Here is a 6400-nt window from a genome sequence, read left to right on the forward strand (position 1 = left end):
AGTGAATACCGATAGTAAAACAGAAATTGTAAGAGACTGAAATGTAAACTCTCTTGTCTTTCTAGAAGCAACAGTAACATTTACAACAGTAACAAAAATGAGAGCTATTAGAAGTACTCAGTAGATCTGTGGAACAGAATCAGTTAACTGAAGATAAGCTTGTGTAGATAAATGTTGAAATACTTTAAAATGAAGAAGAGCCCCAAAGTTACGTCACTAGTTTATATGGGAGTAGGGCAGTTGGTTCTGAGACAGAGAAAATTCTGTACTCTATAGTTGTCTAAAATCATCCAAACATGAATACATTCTGTCAGGAAGAGAAAGGAGACAGTTCCAACCCTGGAACATAAATGCTTGGCTCTCGGAAGGAGACATTTCATTACCATATAAACTGGAGCAGATGTCTACAAATCCTTCGCTCCTTTTAACTTCCGGGATTTTTAGTCTAGATTTCATTGCTTTAATAGCGCTAATGTACGTAAATATGAAAATATTTCTCAGAGTCCCGCAGCTTGACTAACTTTTATTGGAGTTCTTACCATGCCAGATGACAGAGTGCCTCAGAACACACAAGTAACTGGACAGCTTTGAATCTTGCTTTGGCCAGGGAGATTTCAGTTTGCATCTGGTATAGCTCAACTTGGTCTTATTATCTGTGGTGTTTCCTTTCATTCTCAAAAGTGTCTCATGAGGATGCTTGGTCATGCCAACACCTGACACAATACATTAATGGCTCCTGTTTACAGTAGCTAAGTCCAAAGGAATGGAGGAATGAGGGTGCTGGGGCCTGGTTCATGACTAAATGACTCGTCAGAGTGAGTCACGTTTTCAAAGAGCCTGAAGAGTACTTGCACAAGTGATTTTTCAAGTGTTATGAGATAATTGTGCCACTTTGTATCCATTTGTTGGATACAAAGTCCCCTGGTGGAGAAAAACTAAACCCCAGGAAATTATAGGAGGAGGTAGATAAGCTCCAGACAAAGAGAATAAATAGCAAGGAAAAATAGTGTGAAATAGCAAAGAAATGAATCAGCTTTGAACCACAGGCAAAATGCCATTGGTCCATTTCAAGGATATGAACCAGAGGGGAAAAAATGAAAGAAACGGTCCCTGAAGTGTTTGGCAGTTGGGAAAGCCCAAAGGACAGTACTTGTATTTTTCCCCAGGAAACACTTTAATGTTTGATTGGTGGTGTCAGATTCTTTGTACCGTGCGAGCTCAGCTCTGCCGCTTAGATTAGAAGCAAGTGCAGAGCTTTCAGTCCTTGGTGTGGGATGCTGAGACATAGAGAGCAGTCCAAAGGTTCTCTTGCCCACGGACTTCCTTCCAGAAACCTGGAAGGGCATCTCTGAGTGGCTCTCATTAACTTCATTTGCCTCTTAGCACCTCATGTAGTTAACTTGGGTTTTTACTGTATGTTCAAAAAAATTCAGTTGTCTATATATAATGTCAAAGTCACCTTCTTTTACCAACTTTTTTGAACTTGTTATGTAGTTGAGGCTTGCCTTGAATTTCTGATTCTCCTATCTTTTCCCAGGTGTTGGGGTTACAGACATGGCACAGAATCCATAACATCTTCAAGTGAGAAGCTGACTCATACAGTTTGTCAAAATGGGATTGATGTAATAAAATCACTTTTCTGCATTGTTTCTAAAGAGTCAGGATCATCTACACAGGGTTTTAATTTAATATCTATCCTGCCACTTGCCTGCATTAGGCTTGCCACTTGTCTACAGCTAAGGCATGACGTCCTGAATTGGGGAGCAGGGGGGACACTGGAGAGCAGTGAGAAAAGAACAAAACGGCAACCTGTAAGTCCCTCGTTCTTGATGGGAGACCCAACACCTTTAGACAGCCTTTTTGCCAAAACTGTAAGATAAGAGAGAACTATGAATCCTAATTTGCAATGATTGACCTGCACCTCTTCTGTATGTTATTAAACAATGGATCCCAAAGAACCCTAAAGATACCAGGTGACACACCACAGCAGAAAGCTACCCAACCTCTTCTATTGAAGAGATGGAAGACACAGGTCCTGGAGTTCCTTGGAGGTAAGGTGGTCACAGTGGGGACAGTGTGGTAGATAAAACAGCCTATCCCCTGATAGAGATGAGAAAGAACAAGGTCCCACATCACTTTAGGGACATGTCCCTAATGATTTACCACGGAAAGTTTCACCACCTCCCAATAACGTCGTTGTTTAGGGACAAAATCTTTAATGCGTGGGTCTTAGGGAAATGTGTAAGATCCAAACTATAGCAAGGACTGGTTAAAGAAAATGGAGAAACAACAAACTTTGAGGATTTCACTGCTATGGAAAGGGGCATGTTGACTTGTATGTGACACCTTAGAGACAAATGATAATAAGGGCTAGTGGGTGTTCACAGTGGGTGTGTTTGGGGTGTAGTGGAATTTACAAATATGATAGCATCACTTCGTTCTCTCCCTGTGTGCACAGAATGGTCAGTCCATCAAGAGAGACATCTACTTTCTTTCCCCCCTTGAACCTGGGATGCTACTGTAATGTAATGTAATGAAAAACAAAATCAGGAAAAAAAATGATACTTTGCCAATTCTAGGTCTAGCCTTAAGGAGGTTAGACAGCTTGACTTTCCTCCTTTCTCTTTACAGTCAGACCTCATGCTGTTAAAGAAGCCTAGGCTAGACCGTTATGAGAAGAATGGAAGAACAGGGCGATGTGAGTGAAGATATATCTCACTCACCTTTTAGCCTGTCCTACCACCAGGTGAAGGGAGCCAAGTCTGTAACCCCCATCAATGCCTTGAGAATTTCTCAGTCGTAATTCAATGCCCAATCCACTGAACTGTGAGAAAGCATGCATGCTTTATCTAGAGAGTTTTGATGTGATACTCTGTGGAGCAGGAGCTCTTTCTTCATCCTGAACAAGCGACGTTTAGGTGAGACAAAAGCGAGGACCAGAAAGGGAAGGGTTGTTGCGGGGAAAGTCCGGCAGGCGCAGCATGAAGAGGATCGTCACTGGGACACGGGGGAAAGGGCCAGCTCCCCAGAGTTGAGGCACCATGTTGACACAGTCTCGCACCGGGTGGTGGTTTTGCACAGTCATCCGCAGACATGCCTCTTCTCTACTCTCCATCCAGGATCGGGGCCTATTCGGGGGGAAGTTCGAAATGGCCTTGCATGCTCGTTTCCTGCCTGTCACTCTCGTTTCCTTTCCGGGTCTCGGCTCTTCTCTTACCCCTTTGACTTTCTTACACAAGGCCATCATGGCCTGAGCGTGCCGCGGCGCTTGGAAGCCGGGCTACTCTCTCGCGATGACGCTGGCGGTCCCCTCCGGCGTAGATACACTGAGCGTTCATTTCCCAGGGCTCCGGGGTTCCACTTTGCTGCCTGACTGCAGAAGCGCTGGGAGCCTCGCTGCTTGGCCGAGCGTGAGTCGCCCAGCTGTGTCTGGAGTGCCACATTCACAGCACATCCCTCCTTCAGTGAAGAAGCACTCGGAGGTGGGCTGATGGACTGTGAGTTAATCCTGTGGGTTTGGACAGAGGACAATGGACTACGTTTTATGATTTAAGACACATGGCCACCTGGACTGTACCGTCAAATTTCCAGGCGGATAACCAGACCATCCTCAGGAAAAGTGAGGTGAAACACGATAGTTCCTGCGTCATTACGCTGTCCTGGCTTGTGGTTGGTAACCCAGCTCTGGCGGTGCTGGAGAAAGGATTGGAAGTATATTGAGCTTTTGATACTGCCAACTTGTAGTTTAGTGAGCTATTAACGTGTTCCAGTATCCGAAGCAATGTCCTGGTTACGGCTCGTGCTTGGAGGTTAGTGTGGTTCCTGATTTATTTTAAAGAAGCCTGTCTGCCTGCGGAGGACGCTAGCACCACACTGATCGTGAGGGAGTAGTGTTGGAAGCCGAGAGATGCTTAGCTGTACCCATTACTAGACTGAAAGATAATTCTGTCATTGTTTTAAAGCCGCCTAGGATCTAATTGTGCCCCTAAGAGTTAACGTGGAGTTCTCCTTTCTCTGTGGCCCTTATTGGGGCTCTCTGTGAGGCTGTTTGGTGACTTTCTATAGACTGAACGAGTGGTCGGAAGATGAACTTGCTGTCTCCTTAGCTGTGTGGCCTCTGGGTGAGCTATTCACCCTGTCTGTCTGTGCTCAGCATTAGTCCATGGTTCAAGGCTTCCTTCTCCTTCCTCTCTGGCTTTGTTGTTGTTGTTTTTGCATTCTTGTCTTTGGCAGTTGTACAATAGGTTATTACACTGTTCATGCTCAGCGATTTAACATGCTTGGCTCATTACACACTGCATGCTATGCACTGTTATGATACTTGCACACAGGCATGTAGACACCACACGCACACACACACACACACACACACACACACACACAGGAAGGGTGCTCAAGGAGCTTCTAGAGGCAGAGGTCGTTTATATACATTTCAAAACACCATATGTAGAACTTCAGATGCTGATAAAAGATGAGAAAAGGAGAAAAGCCATGCAGGAAAGGATGGGTTTGTGAGGAATGAGGTTAGTGTCTCTTTAAAAAGAGGGGCTGGAGAATGCCCTGAACTATACTATACAATACTGAGCAAAACCCTCAGGAGGATGAGGAAAGAGCAGAAGACAGTGATGGCAGAGGCCACAGGGTGGTGAGCTGGGTACGTCTGCACACAGCCCAGAGGCAGATGTTGCAGAAGCAGGAAGAACTCAGTGGACCATGAGTCCTTAAAGTGCAAGCAGGGTGCAGAGATGTAGTTGGTAGCCACTGGGGTGAAAGTGAGGAGACAGGGCCTTTGCATGTCCTTGTGAGGACTTTGGTGGCCAAAATCAGTGAAAATGGCATCTGCAAAGATCAGGTCAAAAAGGTGCTAGTTGCAGTGGTTCTCAACGTGTGGGTCGTGACCCCTCCGGGGTTGACTATCAGACATCCTCCATATTGGATACTTATATGATGGTTCGCAACAATAGGAAAATCACAGTTATGAAGCAACGACAAAATAATTTTATGTTTGAGGGTTCACTGTAACATGAGGAACTGTATTAAAGGGTCACAGCCTTAGGAAGGTTGAGAACCACTGTCCTAGGGGCTTGGGACTTGGGCAGCAGTGTCAGTGAGTGCAGCGTGGTAAGACTGAGGGTCATTTAGGTTCAAGCAGAAGGATGAGGGCAGCATCTTCCCAGGATCCATCCCTGTGGCCTCCCGGAAGTCCTCCAGTCACGGCTGCTTCTGGTCAGCTGTGCTCAGCTGTCTTACAAAGCTCCAAATTTATCCTGCCCCAAAGAAATGTTCCCTAACCCCATCCCACTCCAACAACCTCTGTTGTTGTTATTTATTATTTTCAAAATTAGTTTATTCATTTAGCACCTTAGGCACTGTGAAACGGAAACTACTCTGCCTTCAGGAGAAATGAGAATTGTGGGTCATATCCACGTTGCTAACCAAATCTACAGTTCCTTTCGGTGTCGCGCCTCAATTCTTCCCCCTTCCCTTGCCCAAACATTCAATTCCAGAAATATTAGTACTTTCCATGGCTAAGGAACGGCTACAAATCCAAGGAGGGGTCAGGTCTAACTCCAGCCAGAAAGACAGTCAGCCGGTTATAGGATGAGTCCTTAGGGAACTAGGCAAACCCTAAGGAGCCATTGCCAGGCTTGGACCCCAGTCCCCTGATCATAGCAGCAAAAGGGCAGGTGCCATCCATGTCAAGCATTGAGCTGCTGAGGGAGGGTGGCCTATGACACTGGTTTGTTCCTCTGCTCTTGCTGTGCTTCTTGGCCAGCAGCAAAAGAGACCCATTTTCATTGTCCCAGAGATGCTAGGTTCTTCCTTCCCTCCTTTCTTCTTTCTTTCCTTCCTTTCTTATTTCCTTTCTTCCATATTTTCCTTTTCACATTTTTCTTAGTTTTCTTTAGATATGCCTATAAATTTGAAAGCATTTATCATGTTGTGATAGTTTTCTGGACTGCAAAGTAGGAAATAGCAAAGGCAGAACACTTGTCTTTTGCAGGGGCCTTAGAGTTGAATGGAAGGTACTGGATTTGTAGGTAAAATAATGAGAGAAATATGATATGAAATGATTATTTGGGGAAATAAAATAAACAGTATGAAGGGAACTGCAGAGTGTATGTTGAGTTCCAAAGACTGGATAGACAGAGGTTGGTGGAAGACAAACAAACAAACAAACAAACAAACAAAACAAAACAATGTTCTCTTTTGTTTTCTCTGTCTCTCAGGTATGTTTGCCCATTGACATTCTCATTTTCAATTCACCAGTAACGAAGGTTCAACTCCTTTAAATACTCTAGTGACTTAAAAAAGCCCTGTCTGAGCCTCTGTCTGCAGAACCCTCCGATATTGGGGATCTCAAGTCTCCCAATCTTTTTCTGCAACCTCCTCCTTGAAG

The sequence above is a fragment of the Meriones unguiculatus genome, chromosome 6 (assembly GCF_030254825.1).
Source record: "Meriones unguiculatus strain TT.TT164.6M chromosome 6, Bangor_MerUng_6.1, whole genome shotgun sequence".
Taxonomy (NCBI): Eukaryota; Metazoa; Chordata; class Mammalia; order Rodentia; family Muridae; genus Meriones; species Meriones unguiculatus.